Here is a 22,633-nt window from a genome sequence, read left to right as displayed (position 1 = left end):
ATTTGACAAACATGTACATATAACACAGAGAGAAGAGAACATCGGATTGTCAGTGAATTATATGAATAACATTGCGCATATACACTACAAATTAGTTATCGTTATACCTAGGTTCCGAAAAATTACTTTAGTAAAGTCATTCAGTTTATCCGATTCCCATTATAATTCACTACTCCTCGTGATGTTAAGTATCATGGTGACGTGTTAAAGCGGGTGCTTATTTCTATGTCTGAAAAGTCAGGTAGTGTCTAGTTAGTCATCCACCTACACCCTGTGCTGTCACTGACCTGAGGCTGATGGATATACTACTCGATTTGAGCGTGAGGTTGTATTGTTAACGTTGGTTCGCAGAACGCTGCAAGAGAAAGTAATGTAATGTGTTTAGCTGCGACCGCACATGGTCTGTTCCATCGAGTGCTTATCTATGTGAAAGCGGAGGCTGCTTACCTAGTGAATGCTTCACGCGCTCGATCAAAAGTGGAACTCCAGTGACAGTTTGCTCGAATCTGTGCTCCCGACTTCGTGTGCATATCTCTCCCATTCTTCAATTTTGTTATCAGCAGAAACACCTAGGGTGCGAGGGGTAAAGCAAGGGTGCCTGCTTGCTCCAGCACTTTTTCTGGCATACCTCGGAGATTTCAAGACCACTTAAGACAGCATAAGACCTTTTAAACTGACTCTAGGACAAGCAAAAACAACTTGTCTTTTGTATGCCGATGACATGATTTTACTCGACCATACAGCGGTCGGCCTACAAAGACAACTAGACAACTTGCAGAAGTACATTGTTGCCAAAAACCTTGAGATCAATAAGGGAAAGACTAAAATCATGTCATTATAAAGAACTCACAAAAGAACCGAAAAGCTTAAATGGAACTTGGAAGGTTGCCAAATAGAAAAAGTGAAGGAATTCAAGTATCTAGGAGTCAGCCTTGACAGTTCAAAATCAGAAACGGCAATGCAAAGCGTACTGGTAGAAAAAACAAAGAAACTAACAGCACAAGCTAAAGCTATCGATAAAATATTCAGCCGATTCTCACCGATTCCAGTAATTAATTTCTACAGAGTCAAGGTTGTTCCATCTCTAACCTACGGAGCTGAAGCTATGCCACTTATAACGAAACAAATATGGCTGAAACTGGAAGGCTTCTTCTGGAAAACTGTCTTTAGCCTGCCAAAATCGACCCCTATGGCGTCAATCAGGTGTGAATTAAGCCTGCCATCATTACAAGGAACAATTGACTGCAACAGCATGATGCTATACAGGAAAAGCCTACTACAAAACTATCCACCCATATACAACCTGATAAATGAAGAAATCACTGGGGGCCGTTACAAAATGCTCAATCAGTGGTGTGAAGACCTCAAAGAAAAATTGAAGGTGATTTAAAGCTCTGTAGAATAACTGATTGGGAACCCAACAAAAGTAAAAAAGAAAATGGAAGAACTTGACTGGATACAAACCTTAGACATAGCAGCCAAGAACAAATTCACAACTCACCTACCGTTAAACACTAAAAAGCTAAACCAGACCCAAGATTTTTTTTTAAAGTTCTCAAACAGAGCGTTGAGAAACATCTTTCTAAGAGCTTGTCTCTATCTTTTGGAGACAAATAAAATGATGGCCATAAAAGGTCTACCAACCTCAAACAAGTGTTGTTTCTGTGAGGACAATAACCAAATTGAGACAATTCGACACCTTCTGCTTTCATGTGTCGGCACACAAACTCTCAGAATGACATACCTAAACCAACTCTTCCCAACATCACGCCTCTTGGAAGAAGGGCCCTGGTGGGTGCGGCTAATCGTCAGAGAAAAAACCTCTTGGGTGATTGCGATATCAAAAACCATACAATATACTCTGACAAATGTGGAACAACGGTAGCTCCGAAATTCCTCTGAAGGATTAGTACACAAAATGGACTAGTCTTTTCTTTACGTGAGAGACCAGACAGATGTTTTCCATCGCGCGAACTGCAACAATACGCATGGGACTTTTGCACCTTTTCTTTCTTTGTAACAATTTCTATGAGATTCAAACAAACACATTTTAAAAAGTAAATAAAAAAAGTCCAGCGCCTTGTGTCCAAATCCTACTTCTACCCCTACACTTATAAATGAACAAACTGGATCAGTATCTTCTCAGTCCAGAAGAATTAGTCCCTACTTCTGGACAAAGACAGTTCACAAGTAAGGGGAATGTCTTCCTTTCCCTGGCCTTTCTCACTCCCCTTTTGAGCCCCACCAGTGACTCACTTGACTAGACCTGATATTTGACCTTACCAGGTACTGCGACAAAGAGGAGGGCTTGTTGAAGGACGTTGTCCTCTTGCACGGTTGGGTGTGCTTGGCTGCTTCTTTATAGTACCCCTGCTAGGAACACTGTCTCTGTATGTACTTGACTGGTTCTTTAGTTTCATTTTTTTTTTTTTAAATTAAAATGAAAACTTTAAGTTTGAACTTTTCATTTATCATTTTCATCTTAAAATCCTCTTAAGATTCCATTCTGTTTCGTTGATCAATTTATTCATGCTGATCACATTCAATCTCATCTCGCTGGTATCTCATCAGGCATCTTCATTATGTTATTCCAAAACTGGATTATGGTGAACACCAGTTTTTTTTATCATTTCCCAGTAAAATCTGCACCCATCTAGTCTCTGGTTCCATCTTTTTTTTTGATATCATAAAGAAGTCTCTAAATAGGGTTCTTTTGTCATTCAGCGAGGGGCATTCCATTAGGATATGGTATAATGTTTCTACAATTCCAGTTTGTTGTCAAAATCTGCAGTGTTGCTGCTTTTTTGGAATCAGGTTTGTTTTTGCTAATAGTTCTCTTGTCAGGAGAAGATTTTGTCTCAATTTCAAAAATGTATCTCGGATTAGTTGATCCGGAAAGAAGGCCATATAGCCTGGAAGTTGGTTAAGTACTCTTACCTCCACTTCACAGTTCAAGTTCAATTGATGTTGCTTTTTTCTGTAGCGTCTTAATCCAATTGTTATGTTGGATCTGTCTTTTTGCGTATTGTGGACGTAGTCTCAACATTTCAATCGATATTTCTTCACTTGCCATTTTTGTTTCCATATCTTTTTTCCAAGCATTCAAGGCTGTATCATTCATTGAGTGTTCCTTTTTCCAGAGTATCTTGATTGCAGGTATTTGTTCGTCACTCATCACTTTTCAGTACAGATCTCGTTGTTCCCAAAGTACGATCGGCTCTAGCGACTGGGCTGCGATTTCACACCAAATTCTTGGCATAGGATATACTGGTGGTAACGCCAAGACTTTCCTCCAGAAAATGGCTTCATATTTTTGCCATATTGGTTATTTCAAGATGGTCATCACTTCACTGCCGTAGGCCAAATTGGCACTACTTTTTGCTTTTTTTAAAACTTTTTTAACTTTTTTACTACTTTTTGTCTGTATCATGCCATAATGGGTTTCAATGAAAATTTTCCAAATTTGCGATGGAAGTATCTCCCTTGTCTCGATAATGACTGTGCCTTTGCATCCAGCTGTTCAGCCCATTCCTTTTCAACTCCTGATTGATTGATTAAGACTCCTCAGTATTTTATTGGTTTGACGATTGATTTGGAAGAGTGCTTTCCCTTTGAGCAACAGAGTTGGAATTGTCCCTTTCTTGTTTAGCATTTTTGTTAGCATCATGATTTTTGTTTTTGCTGTGTTTATTTTAAGATTGTTTATTCTCATGTAGCCCTCCATGTTTGACAGACTCCTTTGTAGGCCTTTCGTCATTTTGTCAAGCAGCACAATGCGTCTGCATACATCATAACTGAAAGAGGAACTGCATTGATTTACGGTGGATTAATCATTGGAGATTTCATATGTTCTTCGAAATCTGACGTATAGAGATTGAAAAGAGGGGCCACCAAGGGACAGCCCTGCTTTAGACCATTCCAAGTCTCTATCAGTTATGTGGTTACTCCCTCTTTTGACAGTCGAATTTGGATTTTTGTGTTGGATTACAGCTGTTTTATCGCCGCTAGTATGGACTGTGGACATTTCCTATGTGACATTTTCTCCCAAAGCCTTTGTCTGTTTACTGCGTCGAAGGCCATCTGCTGATCGTCAAACGATGCAAAACCTTGGGTTTTGGTCATGTGCGCTTCTTTTTTTACCAGATTTAGCAGCATTAAGTTCACATTAGTGCCCACGTTTTTTTAACAAATCCTGTTTGTCTAACTGCGAGTCTTTTATTGGTCTTTGCCCATAGAGTCAGTTGTTTTAACAGAAAGGTGGCAAAGATTTTTGCCAGCGGGTCCAGCAACGCTATGGGTCTATAATTGGCTGGATCTTTCCTCTAACCTGGTTTAAAAATCGGGATCAAGGTTGCCACCTTCCATGTATTAGGGATTTGGTTGGTTTGTACTATTAAATTAAATATTTGGTTGGTGATCTCCGACCACTCTTCGTGAGCCTGTTTTTTGATTGTGTTAGACAGCCCATCCGGTCCAGAGACACGAGAAAGATTCAATTTGTTGATAATGTTCACAATGTCAGTTTGTCCCATAATAAATTCAATGTCTCAGCTACTCCAGGCACTTTGTGATTATCGTGGTGTTCTTAAATGTTGCTGTGAGTTGGTCTAGTTGATTTGGTTTTATTCGCAATCTTTTCAGAGTGCCGTTTAACTCTAAAGTTGGTAGAAATTGTTTCTTCGTTGGCTTCAATGTTGCAGTCCATGAAATTGTTAACATATGGTGGTCACTGGAGGGAGTATTTCCTTTTTCGCTTATCAGATCCATTATTCCGGGAGACACATATAAATGGTCAATTATAGCTGTTGATTTCCCTGATCTCCAAGTCGGTATTACTTGATCGTCTTCGTTTGAGACTTTGCCAGTCAATATAAGGTTTCTGTTTGCTATTTCTTTTACCCACCTTGCGCTCTACTGTTTAGATTGGTGTAATCAAATGTTTTACCAGCCTGGTCAAATAGATGAATGTTAAGCTCTAATTCAATTTTGTTGTATTTAAGACTTGCTTCATCCATTGCCCAGAGGATACTGTCAACAAAGGATTGGTCATTTATTGCCATGGGATTCCAGTAAAGGTTCACAATTCACAATATGTTCTTTCTTTGGTTTCTCTTCTGAACTATGTCGGTATTACATATTGTCTCCGTCATGTGTATGATGGAGCATTGTACCGATGGATTCAGGTTTCTCATTTCCAGAATTTTCAAATTTTCCTGATGAAGGTCTGCCTGGTGTTAGTTGGATCGCCGGATTCATGTGTGTAATAAATCCGTCACATACTGGTGGTAAGGCAAGCCATGTCTCTTGTAGACATATATATGAAATTTGTCTAATTCTGCGGTAGCCTGCTGGAAAAGATGACCATGGCCTCAGGGGTTCCATGAGCATACTGTGATTGAAATGGACTGCTGTTGTTTGGCTGATGGTTATAGGCATCTGTGGATTTCTGAATTCTTTTCATTGTAATTATCTTCCATGTCTCTCCATATATAGTGTTTTGTAATGTTTGATCTTGCCATATTTGATCGACTGTTATTACTTTTTGCTCCTTGTGCCGAATACTCTGTTTGATGTTGTATCGATGAGGATCTATTATTCAAATCTTCATTTGTGTAACTTTCGGGTGTCAGTATCTTGTTTCTCTTGTTTTCGGTCTTGTGATCTCCCGTTTTCTCTCGTTTTATCCTCCCGCATTTCTGTGCAGTCGAAGCCCACACAATACAGATGAAGTTCCATGTCTAAGATGAGATTAATTATTTGTGTTTCTCAATTCGATCTCTTCTCTGTCTAGAGTAAAATCATCTAGGAAATGCACTAGCTTAATATCTTCTGATCGTATTCCTTTCAGTTGTTGTACAATATGGAACAACCTTAGAACGTTTGTTTGTCTTAAAATCAATGTCTCTTAGGTTGTTTCCAGCCGTTCTACTGTTATTCTGTTCATCATCCTGTGATTGCGTCGGTCTGTGAATATTGTTAAGTGCAAGTCTCTCTCAGTCCTTGGAGATCTTCTTTTGTGCGTATTTTTGTTTCTATTCCGTTCAGGCGAAGATGGGGGTGACATCACAATCGTCACTTTATTTAAGCGTGGGTTGGGGACCTCACTCACTGAAGATTCATCTTCGGTTGTGAGGTCTATCACTGTCTATTGATACTTGTTTGAATAGTCTAGATTTGTATCCAATATATCTACACAGGAGAGTTCTATCGATACCGATTCTAATGAAAAATCTTCATGATAATTATAAATAATTATCAGGGATGAATAGTTCAGATCTATGTCTGTTTCTATATCCGACATTGGATTGTCTCCCATATGGGTCGTTAAATTCATCAGCTGATTCTTCAGATTGTCATGGTACTTGATCTTGAATATTGTCACGACTCTCGGTAGTTCCCGATTTTTCTTTGTCGGCTTTGCTTCTTTGTTTGACAAATAGATCTTTTTTAGATGTTTGTTTCCGTGTATTGTTCTGCGTCATAGATATTTTGCATAAGAAAGCTCTCGTGCCAGTTTGTTTTTTATTAGTTTTCCTCTCAATGGGCCTCATTACACGGTAGGCGGAGGACCAAGGTGCTATTAGCACCTTGGTCCATGCCGGTAAAATACCAGCACCGCCTTGGTGGAAAGGGGAATTACCGCCCTATTCCAAGGTTGGCGGGGCGGTAATTCCCCCTTCCCCCATTGCCCTTCCCAATTCCCATTTTTGCCCCATAGGGCTCTATGGGAATGGGGAAGGCGCTAATCACGGTGCCGCAAATTGCGGTACCGTAATTAGCACCATGGTCCCTTTGCGGGTTGGTTTTTAACGCCTGCTAAACAGCAGGCGTTAAAGTACCAACCCGCAAAGGGACCTCGTAGTAAGGCGGTAAGGGTTTACCGGTACCGGTGCCCTTACCGGTACCGGTAAACCCTTAAAGCCGTCTGTGTAATGAGGCCCATTGTCTTTTTTCTGTTTATTCGGCAACTTACTCTTCATTTTTGTAAAAATATCAAAAGTCTCTGCTGGTTTCTGATCTGGTGTTGTTGGTTGTAGTCGTGCTGTATTGTTCTCCTTGGTGGTGGCTTTTTCTGTCACAGATGAATTAGACATTCCTTCAGTGCTCGCTATTACTTTTAAGATGGGTATGAAAGACTGCTTTGATATGTCAGGGTGCTTTTGGCTTCTTGCGTTGTCTTTATTTGATTCGGAATTCTTCATTCTGTCGCCTGTCTCCATCATCGCTATCAGAGCGGCCATCTGATTTTTGTCTGCTCGGTCAGACCTTGCGATGTCGAACAATCTCATTTGCCACATGACACTCTTCTCAGCTTCTATATTTAGATGTTCTTGAATTTTGGTAATGAAGGTTCCAGATGTATCTGCTTTGTGTGAATCAACGCCAATAAAGTGGCTTGGTCCTTCATTGCATCGATATTTGCTTCTTGGAGCTTCAGAAAAGGGATTGTAGTTTGTGAGGTGGTCTCTATCTGCATATTCTGTAGATCTATCATGGTGGTCGGCACAGTGTCCAATTGGGGTTTCTCCACCACATCACAATGGCATCTATTCTCCCGAGTCTCCATTGTTCGTTGCTGTCCACATCTTTCTTCTTCCCAAATCTCAGAGTCCTTTTTCAGTAGCAGATGTTCTTTGTGAATCACATGGTTTGAATCTTTCAGAGCGATTGCCTTCTCTTTTTTCTGGCTTCTTTTATCTAGTGGTGTTGATGTAATTTGTGTGCCCGTGTTCTTTGTGCTAGGGAGCTCACCGAAAACTTCTCTTCTTTTCTCGTGGCAATTCATGAGCTGTTCTATTTCGGTGATGTCTAATGAAAGGCATGCAGCGTGAGTGTTTGGCTGTTTGATTTGTAGCATGTTTGTTTCCACGTTAATTCCTAGGGCATACTGTCATGCCGCCGAGTTCCTGGCGTCTATGGAGCCGCTGGCGACGCGGAACGTAGTACCGTTCGCTTTCGGCCACGCCCCCTTTTTCCTGGTTTCTCTTCCTCCGATTCCTATTGGTTGGGCGCTCCGCGGCCTGGTGTTTTAACTGGCCACTTCCGGGTCACGGATGCGTCGCAACGCTTCCGGTTTCGTCCGTTAGCCCTGAGTTGCTTGCTGCCTGTTCCTATCTTCTGAGTTACTCGCTTGTCTGCCGGTCGGGTCCTCGCGCCCAGTCCGGCCCCTTCTGTTCTTCCTTCCTCCTTTCGTTAGTCCTATCTGCCTTTCTCTCACTCCCTTGGCTTTGCTCTCACTCGTCCGCCTCCCTTGACCTCCTTCCAACTTGCTTACCCTCCCTCCTTCCCATCTTCACTTACTGCTTTTTCTCCTCTTGTCTGTTCCGCTTATTCCGCTCTTCAGTTTCCTTCTTCCTCTCGCTCTGCTCCATTCCTTCCGTGTTCCAGTACCCTGCCTTGTCCTTTGGACTTCTCTCGCCTACCTTCAGTATTGTTTGCTGTGACCTTCGGTGTACCAGACTCCGGCCTGTTCCCCTGTACTGCCTTTGCTTGCTGTATTTGTTACTTACACTTCTAGCCTTGTGTACCAGATCCTCGGACCGCTTACTGGACTGCCTGTGTTCTGGGGTATTCACTCCACGTGTTGCCTCCAGACACTTTCCACCAGCTCTCACCATTCAAGGATTCCTGGTTCCATGCCTCCAAGACACCCAACGATAACACAGGGGTTTTTTGTGCCTAAGGGCTTTTTCCCCTCTTGGCCTAATGGGGGAGGGGCCCCCTGGTCTCCCCTCTTGAGGGGCACGGTGGCTTCTTTCCGGGGTCGTCCTTATCTACATAAAAAAAGGTGCAAGCTCGAAGAAAGGAAAAGAAGGGTTGTTGGAAGGAAGAAGAAGGTGAGGAGTCGGGGGAGATCTCAGAATCTACACTGCCGGACGAAGATATCACCGACCCCGGTGACACATACATTTTTGCCATCTCTGCCTGGCCATCAAAGCTTTTTCTTTCACCGATATATCTGCTCTTTTATCAATACATGGTGCAGAATTTTCCTTTGTTTGGTTCGCCGCACATTCTGTTCCGAAGTTAAAGTTTATATCGGAATGACGTGCTAGATCTTCTTGTTACACCTGTGATTGCTTTTCACCAGTTATTGGGAGCAAATTAGGTAGAAGAACTTGTGTCCGATCAGTCTGCCATTTTGATGGTTCTAGTTCCATTCTGCGCTTATCTGACGTCTATTGGGTTAGTGATAGGCCTTCTCGCTGCTGTTTTTCATCTGTCAGTGTCACTTATAGTACCTTGGCCAGAGGCCGGGCCGCCATGATAGCTGTGGTACTAGAGTTCAACTTGCTTTTGTTGTGTTGTTGAATACCAGTATCGTCTTCCGTGCATTGCCGGTGCCACACCCCTGAAATTCTCTTCCACTTTGTAAATCAGGATGGGTATGACTTTTTTTTATCGTGTCATAATTGGTTCTATAGTTCCCAAACCTGAAGCATTGTGGTCTGCCGTGGGGTCTTTTTCAGGGTGTGAGACAGGCGGGATAGCCGCGACCGTCTCTTGTGCCGTTGTCATCTCATTGGGCCCCACATATTCTATTCTGCACATCTCGGTATTCTCCCACAGATCTATAATGGGGGCGGGGGGGGATTTTACTTTCATCTCTTAGATTCATCTTCTTCCCATTTGTCGTTCCCTAATACAATATCGGTGCACTGGCACTCACCTTCCTTACTGTCACAGGTGTTTATGTGAGTGTATGTTCCAGCTTCTGCTGTTCCGGGATGGTAAACATTTGTTCTATCAGTTGTAGTGTTGGAGGGGGCGGCAAACTCAATGCGGTCAGTCTCAACTTTCCACGCTTTCGTGTGCAGGGGCCCGACATGTTTTCCACCTTCATTATTTTGTGATCTATTTGAATAATTTGCGCTTTGATGTAAATCCACGTCTTCTTTGGTGTCTTCTGATCTAGTGGGGATCCGGAAGCAGGTCACTGGTCCTTGTGCCCGCAGAGTCCAAAGACCCAAAAACTCTGCGACCGCCACCGTGGCCACTCCGCAGAGTCTCGCAGATTATGAAGGAATTGAATAGTTGTCAGCAAAAGAGGACGGGAGTCAATGCAGCAGCGTTACTCGTGGGTCCAAAAACAAAGCAAAGTCAGCTCCCAAAGACTCTGTGACTGACTTTTTTTTCAGTTTTATTTATTTATTTTATTAGTACTTGGTTTTTTTCTAACCTTTTACATCCATAATTAATTCTTGTTAAAAAAAAGAACAGGAAAATAAAAATAGAAAATACAATTTGATACACATATGTGCCCTTATGGACGATGCCAATTTATAATCCAGTTACAGCCCAAAGTTCTTTAAGTTGGTTCTCTGTCCAGAATTGCAGTATTTTAAAAATAAAGGTTTTCTGCTCGCACAAGATCAGTAGATCCCATCGTTCATCTGGATTTAATGTCTGACATCTTAATTGGGTATCCTCCTAACGGTATTTATCTCTGACAGTTGATAACCCTTTGCATTCCATCAGGAAATGTTGGAGAGTTTCTTTTTGTAAAGGATTTGGGCAGAATCGACAGGAAATCATCCCCTTCATTTAACTGTTTCCATTGACTCAAGACTTCTCTTGTTGGCAAGAGGGTCAGTCTCATTCGTAAAAACAAATCTCTCGCCTTTGGGCATGGAAATCTGTATAGGTATGCTGGAAGTTGATTCAATGATCGTGCATCGGCCTTGCAATTGATTGATAGTTTGTATTTTGCTTCATCCTGTTGAGTCTGTATCGAGTCATTCCAACCTATTTTATGTGCTGATTAAGGGAGTTGTTACTAAGGTTTCCTCTGTTTAGTCTAGTGATTCCAGGCATCTTACGCATTGGATATTCCAGAGATCCAACATTCCCTTTTGTTGTATCATGGATTTCCCTCTCAAGACTTCCAATGGCAGAACTGTATTTATAGTTAATATCTTCCGATAGAGATGTAAAGTTTTCCAAACTATAATGGAATGTCTTGATTGGATTGCAAGTTCGAATCGTATTCTTGCCACTGGAAATACTTTGGGTAACGAGAGGACTTTCCCCCAGAACAATGCTTCGCAGTAATCCCAAACCTTCCATAAGAGCTTTAAACCTGTCTCCGCTCCATAAGCAAAAATCGGGATTACTTTCTGTCGGTAGAAAATTAAAACTGGTTTTATGGAGAATTTCCCAAGCTTTCTTTGTAAATTCAATGCTTGGCGTGCTAGAGACTTGGTCTCTGTGAAAACTGCCTTTTTCCATTTGCGATTGTCTAGCGATGAATTGATCCACATGCCTAGATTTTTTATGGATTCTACCTGAAGCAACTTAGCATCATTGAGGAACAGGGCAAAGGACTTTTTCTTTTGCCATCGCCAATCCCGAAATATTAAGGTTTGGGTTTTAGACGAGTTGGTTGAGAGACCATTTACTATTAAATATAGTGATAAGGCATTTGTGGTCCGATAGGGGTTTTGTCTAAGAGGACAAGGTCATCGCATTGACCATCCATGCGATCGGACTACCATTTAGTGTCGGAGGATTCGTTCTTATATTTGTTTGGGAGGTCTTTAGGTTAGAGATGTAAAGATCAAAGAGTATTGCCGCAAGAGGGCAACCCTGTTTAAGACAATTCCATGTCATGATTTCTCTAGATCGTGCACTGTGATTAGATAATCGGACTTGGATTGATGTTTCTGTATATAGGGTTTGAACAGCCACAAGTAGATCTAAAGGACAGTTCCAGGCTCGTAGCTTACACCATAGTCTTTGCCGATTGACACTGTCAAAAGTTTGTTTGAGATCTATGAACACAGCATATATCTCGGTTTTGGCTTTCAAGGCTTCTAGTTTGAGTATGGCGAGTAGGAATAGGTTGATGTTAGTGCCTACTTCTTTGTACAAATTCGGTCTGTCGTGGATCAATTCTGCTATTCGTTTCCACCCATTGCTGTAACTGATGTAGTAGTAGCGCCGCAAATATCTTGCCTAAATGATCCAGTAATTCAATAGGGCGAAAGTTAATAGTTCATTTTGATTTTATTTTGTAATTGTTTTTTGATAACGCGTTTAATACCCGAGTTCGGTTTCTAAGCGTGGATCCGCAATTCGAACTTCTGTTGATCTGCATTTTCTTACTTCCAAGACCAGCATGTTGCCCCTGTGCTATCCTCCGTTCACAATATCCCTGGTACACTCGGTGTCCGGTCAAAGGGTCGACTACAAAGGGTCGAATGGTCAAAGGATCGACACCAAAGGACCGAAAACAAAGAGATCGCATTTTCTTTTTAAATTACATTTTTTTGGGGGGTTTTCGTTTAGGGAAGAAAAGTGGTTTTTACCACAAAAAATGGGGGAAGGGCCCCCCCAAAAAAAAAACAAAAAAAAAGTTTTAAAAAAAACCTTTTGTTTTCGGTCCTTTGGTGTCGACCCTTTGACCATTCGATCCTTTAGTTGTCGATCCTTTGACCTATAACCGGTACACTCCCCTGCCAGGAATACTGTCTCTCCCCCAGAGGGTCTTTGACTCTATTGTTATGCTTGCTTATCCTTGTGTCCCAGACCCCTTCACATTGGTTTCTCTTTCTCAGGTCGTCAATGCCTTTACACTGGCTTCTCGGGTCCCAGAGCCTTGTTTCTGTGTTTTTCTCTCTTGCATCCCAGACCCCTTTACATTTACTTTTATAGTGGCCTTGAGGTCCCTACGCCACCACCATACCTTCTGTATGGGCCGACGATCTCTCACCTCGCTCTTGGGCTCCCTCATGTCTTCCAATCGTTCATCTGCGCCGTCTCCTGTTTGCGTGTTGCTGTATGCAGCTCCCCAGCACTCCCTGGGAGCCCAGCTGCACATACCTGCTGGACCGTCTTCCTCTGCGCTCTTCCACGTCAGGAGCCTCAGCCTCTTCCAGCCTCCGGTCTTCAGTCCTCTTGAAAGCAGGTAGGGACGACGTTTCTCCTTCCGCCACGTCCCAGTCAGTAGATGCAGGTCCAGCTCTTCCATCTGCACGGTGCTTGCCTTGCTCACAGTGCCTCCGGGGGTGGACTAACAATGCTGTTAGTCTCTCTTCTCTTTTTAAGTTCCATGGAAAACAAAAGCCAGACTGCTGAATGCATTGGGTTTGTGAGTTCATTCTAGTGCAGAGCTTCTTCCTCGTCTCAGTATATTGAGGTGACAGTTCAGTGGAGTTAGTCCCGGTCTTCCTTATCCCAGTACTAGTGATACTATTGCTACAGCACAAATACATGGAGGAACTTCTGTGACCAAAGGAAGGAAAAAAAGGTGAGGGAAGAAAGGCGGGTAAGGGTGAATTATGCTGTGTTAACTCATGATGTCCACCGTGTATCACAGAGGGGGAATCCCTCCCCATGAGATCCACCCGCTGAGCACCACCCCCAGGGGGACTATCGGGTAGCAGCCTGATCTCCCTGGCCGCATGAAAAGGGTCTCCCCCTCAGGGAGAAGGCACTCCATCACAGGATTCATCACACTATACTTAGAATATTCTAAATGATATTTCACATCTTCAATATGAATACCAACTATAAGTAACGGGAAGGAAAACAAATTAGGGAAAATAGGGCAGGGAGAGTCTGTTTAAGAGCCAAGTTAGAACAAAGATATTCCTCATAGAACATTAATTTCAACCCAATCATGTCAACTCAAGCATACATATTGAATAGACCCTGTATCTGATTATATTCATCCAACATATTTTTATTTAGTAAATGTTACTTTTTCTTTTGCTGATAATAGCCTTTCTATTCCTTGTGTCTAATCTTCATGTACACTTTTTCTGAGCCTTTTACGTTTTTTTCAGGATTAGCTTTTCTGATATAATCAGGAGCTCTGTATACCCAGTATTTTGTTTTATACGAAGTATGTAGGATCTTTGATAGTTGACCTAAGACATAAACTTAAGGTAATCGAGCAATATACAATTTATGATTATTTGCATTCGATGTACGACATCCTCCCAATATTCCACAATTTGAAAGTGATTTTTATACCCGACTAGAAAGGTTTACCCCTGGTATATCGTGTTCCACAAACATCTTTGAACACATTATTAGCAGCCTGGGCAGAGGCACAGTACAATCAGGCTGGATTAGATGGTGTAAGCTTGCATTCCACATTGGGCTGCCGGTGCCTCTCCACAGCTTGCCATTTTGTTGCTCACCTGAGCTCCTTTTCCCCTGAACCCATCTCAGCAACACACCCTCACATCCTTCTGATTACATCCTCCCAGTGCCCTTTCCCTATTTTTCCCCTCCCCTGTTGGCCCACTTGCCTGCATGCCACTGATCTGGTACCGCACTGTGCCGCTCGTCAAAGAAATGGGACTTACTCCCTTTCCCATGTTATGGGCAACTATCCTATTTTGTATTTTATTTCAAGGAAATCATCTTACCCTAGAAGGCACAGACCCGATCTCCTCCACTCGCCCCCCCCCAAAAATGTTTATATTAGCAAACCCGGTGAAAGCCTGGGTATTAATAGCATTAATCATTGCGTTTGAAGGCGGACTTGGCTGGCAATAGTCCTAATCCCTGGCTCTGGCTAGTGGGTCGTGACGGGGAATGCCTGCGCTCAAAAACAGTGATTAATTGGCCATTACTGGCTGTATTATCTCTATGTCTATCACCTAGAGGGTCTTTAATAACCACACTGCACTACTGCTCTTGCGCCCGTTTTACTGCCGATGATATAAATCTATCTTGCTTATCCCTTTCCGCACACCACCTACCTGTGGTTTTATGATCTAGATATTTCACTTCACATGCACCTAAATCTCTGAAATTACTCAATTTTGTTATTTCTAGCCTCCAGTAGTCCTCCTCTCTTAGACCACACATCTGTCCTCCAGTTCTTTCAGGTCTGACTCAAGTTTCCTCATTTAGGTCCATATAGCCTTCAAAATATCAACTTCTCTCTTCTCAGGTACTTCTTATATAACATTTTCTTTTGTTGAACTTTATTTTTCAATTTTCAAAAAGATAATACTGTACAAGAAGCATATGCTGAATTACATAGAATTAAAATGAATTTTACATGACAAACCAAGTTCACAACATAAAGACAATGAAACAGTGTTTAACCCACCACCTAATGATGATCAATACAAGCTAATATATGAACCATATGGGCTCTCTCATCCACATTAGGGGCGTATTTTAGAATTCAGGTAAGCCTTGAAACTTCACCAATAAGCTTGGTTGGGCAGTGGAGATTACCAGTTCTCTATACATTTCCTCATATTTATAACTAATGTAATAGGATATGGTGTCTTTTTGAAGTGTTTTAGATGCATTATTAGCCTGTAATTGCTATTTTTTAAATGAAATATTGTATGCATTTCTTTTATTCTGTTTGTTAAAGGTTACTTGTTAACTGAATAACAAAATGTTAAAACAAATTCCTACTGCGCATTACACCAAGTGAGGTCCCTCAGCCAGTGATCTGCCATCAGAGGTTGTTGAGCCTACCACTCCATGGCAATGCAACGTTTAGCTTTCAGTAAGGCAAGACTTAGGAACCTACAATCTTTTTAAAGAAACATCTAGAAAGACCCAGAAGGTCAATCTCTGGGTTAATCTGGCTGTCTGCTCAAATTACTTCCCCAGGATTAGCTGCAGCCACACCGACACAGTCCTAGGAAATATGCAAGAAATTTGCATCTCCAATTTTGCAACGTGGACATGCACCAGCAAAGGACGGGATCATTTTAGGAGTGAAATATGCTTGGTGAAGGAACTTGAGGTGAAGTAAATTATGTTTATAATCCATGGAGACCTTCCTGATTTGACTACTTATGTACACACATGTCCATCGAACTGTCCTCAGCGTACCCTTTCGCCAACCCTAAACCACTCGGTGTAATGTGTGTGTGGGGCCTGATCGCTGCATGCGAGGTATTGCAGTACATTTGAAGGTTGATGTATTTGTGGGAAACTGGCAAGAAGTGTATGCATCTCACCTTTAACCCTGTGATAGAGCATTTGCATCCTAAGTGACACTCCCCCTCATGAATTCTTCCGCGGATATAAATATGCCAGCTCTGAAACAGTCCTCCATGTTTATAATGCCTAATATACCCAGCTCACAGCGTATCCAGCATCATATGTACTATTTAGGCCACCAATCTCATTAAAGAATATAGCAACAGGCAGTAGGGCCGCTTGGTTATATTTCTTAAGGAAGCGACGCAGTGCAGCAATAGCTGTGTGTGTCAGGCTGATCATGCTATGCCGTACGGAGTGATTCCCCCACAACTCTGCAGTGAGCCTACCCGGGCATATACTCATTCTCTACAGAGCCACATGTTGCTCCTGTAAGGCTATTCCATTCCATGCTCAAGCAACAGGATCTCCCAAGCCATTCTCGCCTGCCTGCCAGTCCAGATAAATCTAGTAACCACAGAACGCAGCCTACTGAAGAATGCATTAGGGAAGTTGATTGGGACATTAAGAAATATGTAGAAAAATTTGGTAAGGACTACCATCTTAATGGCAGAAATTCGTGCAATGACGGAAAACGGTAATTTACCCCCATCACCCTAACTTGAGGTCTACCTTGTTGATAGTTGCCAAATAGTTATCAGCTAACAGCGTACACTGGTTAGTGGAGACATGGACACCAAGAAATCTGACCCTGTGTGGGCACCATCTGAACCCCCATTCCGTCAGGAACTAAGCCGCTGCAGGCGTAAGCAGGAAGAGTTCATATTTGGCCCAAAACGTATCCTAAGTCAGCTGAATTCTCCATACTGCACCACTGCCCGTACAATGGCGTCAAGATTGTCTGCAGGTTCCAAGACGTAGAGCTGAAGGTCATCCACATAGAGTGAAACCAAAACTCTCTGGATATAGAAGCCAAGACCCTTATGAATGTGCTCTGCACTTAGGACAAAGGCCAAGGGCTCAATCGCCAGTGCAAACAGCAACAGGGGCAGCACTGCCGCGTGCCTCTGTACAATTCCAACAAGGAGTGCTGGGGGGGAGAACAACACCATTGATTATAAGTTTGGCCATGGGCTTAGTATACAGCAGCTTGATTAGAGAGAGCATGTACCAATACCCATCTGCTCCAGGAACGCAAAAAGAAAGGGCCAACAGAGAGAGTCAACTGCCTTCTCTGCATCTGACAGTGCTGCCACCGCTGCTACCCCTGGATCAATTAAGGGAAGAAGCACAAATAGCCTACTGAGATGGAACTGGGTAGATCTACCGGATGTAAATCCCTGATTGATCCAGAAGTACAAGTTTGGCCTTCAAAAGGGATAACCTGTTCCCCAGAAGCATGGCAAGTATCTTGTTGTCTACATTCAGTAGAGACAAAGGTCTGTACGATGCACATAAGCTATGATACCTACCAGGTTTTGGAATTACAGTAATAACTGCTCCTCTGTCCGAGGGTGGCAGAATCTGGTTATCTAGGGCATCCAGGTACATTTATACTAGGAGGGGAGCTATAGATGGGCAGAACTCCTTGTAATATTCAATTGTAATGCCATCCTGGCCAGGGGCATTCCCACTATAAAGTTCAGGGATTGCCTTTCCAACATCATCAGTAGTAAAAGGGATATCTACTAAGCCACAATGTTCATCTACTATCCATGCCAATTCGATTTGATGAAGATAGCGTGGTCCTGTCCTCAGGCATTTCCACTCGCTCAACGTAGAGGATCGAATAGAAGCATACAAACACTCCCATGCTAGCCTCTTCATCACAGAGAATCATCCCTTTGTCAGTGATTTGAGCAATCAGTTCCGGAGGGTGTTCTGAATGTAATGTCCAGGTCTTTCACCCTCACTGTATCATCTGGTCGAGATTTTGAGTCCCAAACATCTGACCTCCCTGTTGGCTGCCTCACAAAAGTCTTTTGCTTAATCTTAGCCATGGCATTTCCGGATCGGTCTTTAGTATAGATAACCTCCAGCTCATTAAGATCTCATTCAGTTCTATCCAGAGTCCCATGCAAAAGTACCCCACTTTCTTTTGAGAAACATACCCCCCACAGGTATACCTTATACGAGTTCTAAAATGTGGCAATCACATTGACAGATCATCTGTTTATGAAAAAAAGGTAGCCCGAATATTCGCCTTAAATGCCACATCATGTAAAGTCAGGTTTGGACTTCCAGTATCGATTAAACTGTGTGCCATTAGGGAACAGCAGGCCTGCAGTGGCAAGGGCATGATCTGACAGCGTTCGAGTTAGGATGTCAGATTGTTTCACCCAGATCGCCAGTTGCTTACAAAACATTTATCAATATGGGAATGCGGGTCGTTTACAGTAGAGTAAAAAGTGTATTCCCACTGTGTTATGTGTGCCTCTCTCCCTACGTCTAACACCCCATCTTTATTTTTAAGATCTATAAGAGCCTTTTTAACGCTTCCCAGTGGTCTCACCCTATCTGATGACCTTTCCAATTGAAGACCTGTAACTGTGTTCAAGTCTCCCGCAAGGACCACCTCATAGTCTAGGAATTCCTGCAGCTTAGTGGTGATACCATCAAAGATGGATTGGTCATCCCTATTTGGAGTGTACGGGTTGGCAAATACCACACACCATCCTGCCATTTTACACTATGTCGTACCTCCTCTCAGTGTCCAATATTAAAGTATACATCTGGAAACATACAGAGTTATGAACGATCGACAAGACACCTCGGGAGTATGTAGTGTAGGAGGAAGACCAGCTTGAATGTGTACTTGATCGCCAAAATCTACCATGCCTTTCATGTGTGAGGTGGGTCGTCTGTTGCATTACAAAACTAATCTGATGTCTTTAAGATACCCTATGACCTTATGCCGTTTGATGGGGTTTAGACCCCATAAATTCCAGGATAACAACGAAACATTCAGCCTGCTAGCTATCTCGATGGAGGGCATGTTAACTGAACGTGTTGTGTGCTTGCCCCATGTTTGTTGCGTTCATCAAGCACCATAATGCAGACTGAACCTATATGCCCTGTCTGTCCATTTTCCCCAGTTATTTTCTCCAGTGCAACAAACACATCATTAACCATGCTTCCCATCCCAACCCCTGCCCCCCTATGTCAACACACCCACACTGGCATAACCCCAACCTCGAGAGCTCCCATTACATAAAAATACACAATAACAAGAGTGTAAACAGCAAAATAAATAATAACATGAGTATTTTGCTATGTGTGGGGCGCCTTACGCCATGTCCCGCCCGGGGAGCCATGAAATAAAAGAAGCAAGTCCTACTGGAGCAGCTCTATGCAGTGGTGTTCGATGCAGAATGTGCAGCACAGGGGAGACACAACAGACAGGATGGGTATAGGAATCACAGGGAGTCTATAAAGTTTGAGGCATCCTCAGGCAGGCTAAAGAAGTGCAATCTGCCCCTGTGAAGGACTTTCAATTTTGCAGCAAAGAGCATTTGATATTTCATGCTCTTATCATGAAGCTGCTGTAGGGAAGGCATGGTTTCACAAGTATAATACTGACACAATGGGTACAATTTGTAAAACCTTTATTGAAATTGTTGGGGTTGGAGAAACTCCTACTTTGCCCTATAACTAAGATGGGAGTAGTCTTGACCATCAAATAATAAATAACTTAGTCCTAGTGGAGTCCATCAAATCAAAATGGCCTATGCTAACAAAAACTAATGCCTGCCCTATCGCTTGCACAAAAAGTGCAAAAAGGAGAAATGTATGGAAAAGGAAAATCAGTGTCGAAATGAATAAATGTCATCGAACCAGCTCTCCTCCCCACGTTAGACCTCATGGAGTAAGGCGGTCCCTGTAGGCAGGATGACACACACTGGCACGGTTTCCGACACAATAAACCATTCAAAAACATGGATCAAGGCCCGCCTGGCCTTCCACCTTAAAGTCTCTTTTCCAGACTTCCAAAATGTTGCAGGTCAGGCTCAGACCTTTCACCATACACTTCACGTAGGTCCCCTTCTGTCGGGCTCAGACTTTTCACGACAAAGCTCAACACAATGTTGCAAGGGGGCTGCCTTCCCGAATCTTATTATACTTCAGTCTCCCTCTGACTTCCGGATGTCGAAGACTTTCGAATGTGCGTGGATTTCTTTACAAACCACAGCTGGACCACTTTGACTCAAAGTTTACAGTTTAACTTTCACTCTCCCCTTCTCTAGGAGATAAACTTCTTTATTTCACTTTTGCTCTTCATTTGCTTTATTACTTCAAACAATATACCTTTCACAGAGACTTGAGTGGACTACTTCCTTTTGCCAGACCACTCCATTACTTAGTATCGCTGATGTTACAGCTGTCTTTTACTTCAAAGTTCATTTACAGGTCTGCCTTTCCTCAAGTCTCATCCATATGCATGCAGCTTTCACTTGTGATACAATGTTGGTACTTCAAGCTTTAACACACACCGGTCCCTCAGGTTGCTTGCCAACACACCTGCTGTGTACGTCTCTTTCTTGGTTTTGCGATATCCAATTCAGGAGTCAAGGTTAGTACCACAGGGTTGGCCTCGCCTCCCCAACTCTGCCGTTCACCCGGGACGGTCGCTGGCGTCCTTGAAACACAATGCAGTCTTCACTTGTGAGATCTGGCCTTCTCCATGTGTTATCTGTGGCCTGTCGGAGGCAACGACCTCTGGTAGCTCACACTTGGGGTTTTCCACCCGCTGCTCTCGCCCCTTGGTCCATCGCTCTGCTCCAGTAGGTTTGCCTTCATCCTGGAAGTTTTGCTAGGACTCTTGTTCCCCCTTGCTCAGAGAGCCTTTTGGGTTATGCCTTTTATTCGTGTGAGGACAGCTAATTGGTATCAGGTGTATGCACTTAGAGTCAAATGCCTGTCTTTGCCTGGCCCGATTAGCGGGACATGTCCAGTACAATGTGTAAAAGGTAATGTTGTTACTCTCAGTCACCCTCTTCCTCGCCCAGTGTTTGTGTAAAAAGGAGCGAGAGGAGGGGGCAGTTGGGACCTCAGTGAATCCTAAAAAAGAGGATGGGTTGGATAAACAAAATACGGGGGAATACTGCATGTCACCATCGGCTGCCTCACCCCCACTCACCAAAGACCCCTAACCCAAGTGATGCTCCCGCATTGGTCCACCCCCAGGGTTTGGATCCAAAGGCGATGGCTGTGCACTGGCCTCCTGAGAGGGAGATCCCTGCAGACTAGCAGGTGAGACACCCTCTGGTTTCTCACACTGCCTCTTGATGTCCAGAATGGTTCTCCTAGCCGCCTGTACCGCAACGCTGTAATCTGGGTAGATATATATAATCACGTTCTCTAATGCAATCTCTCCTTTTTCCTGCGCAGATTTCAGAATGAAGTCCCTCTAGTTAAGCATCCTAGCAATGACAGTACACGGAGGGCAACCAGGGGCAGGGCGCAGTCCAGGAATGCGGTGGGCTTTTTCCACCAGGAAGTGCTCATAGGAGATTGGATGCCCCAACATCGCTGGCAAGTGTTCCTCAAGAAATATCTCCAAAGGGCCCTTCACCACGGATTCCGCAAGGCCAACTATGCATACATTATTACGTCGAGATCTGGATTCGAAATCATCATTTGTCTCATGCACCACCTTCATGCCCTTCTCTAGGCGCGTAACTTTACCCTCAACAGTTAGCAGGTCTTCTGTACCACTGATAAAGGTTTCTGCCTCAGTCATATGCCCACACAGAGGGTTGTTGCTAGGTCTGGTAAAGATTTGAGGCTACACTAATGTCGGGACTGTTGAGACTCGGGGCTAGCTAGTCTTTTGGTTGCAGCTCCTGAGCTTCTATCCGGGGCTACAACCAAAAGACTCTGGGCTATAGCCCCTAAGCAACGCCTCTGTTCTATTTTATTTTGTGAACTTTCCAACGTACTGGTAAGTGCGTTCATCTTCTGATCCATTGAGCGCAGTATAGTTTTCACATCCAGCATTATAAGGCGCAGCTCCTCTGGATGATCCACACCTGAATCTGCCAGGGGGCAGGTAGGTGCCCCACCCTGGGTATCCTTCACCTGTGTGGGCGTCCCTAGTGAAATAATCCAATTTGCTCTGTTTCTTATTGTTGGCTCTCCACATTGCACAGACAGAAAGCAATTGCAGTTCGTGTGAAAGCGCAATGTTGCCCTGGCAGACAGCACAAGACTCACAGGGGAAGGACGCCCCTCTGCTAATAATAATCCACAAGGTCTGTTGAATTTTTTGTTGATGTAATTAACATTTTGGCTTGCATTCAAACCTTTCGCTCATATCTTAAATAAAAGAAATATGTCAATAACAAAAATATATACATGAAATACATTTCATAACATTTCATTGCAAGGCAGAGAAAAGAGAAAAGAAATCCTACATCAACCTCTAGAAATAAATAAAAGAAAAGTGCTTCAAATTCCATCCTCACAGTAGCATAACACAAACGAGGACCCACTCGCCTTCAACCAATCAATGGCATAAATAAATTAGCTTGAACTCTGACAAAGGCGGCTTCAACATTATCTATGCTAGTCAGTTTGCAACTTCCACCTGCAACTTAGTGCACTGAGTGTAGTAATATAATTATCTTCAGATTCAGAAGGTGAATCACAGCAAGCATAATACCCGCCTCATATCCACTTTCCAGAAGTGACCACACTTGAGTGTTAGAATAGGAAAGGAATTTTGCTTGAATATGCCCTGTACATGTGGCTCTCATTTCCATCAGGC

The sequence above is a fragment of the Ambystoma mexicanum genome, chromosome 10 (assembly GCF_040938575.1).
Source record: "Ambystoma mexicanum isolate Mex_15411 chromosome 10, UKY_AmexF1_1, whole genome shotgun sequence".
NCBI lineage: Eukaryota > Metazoa > Chordata > Amphibia > Caudata > Ambystomatidae > Ambystoma > Ambystoma mexicanum.
This window is presented reverse-complemented; position numbering follows the sequence as displayed.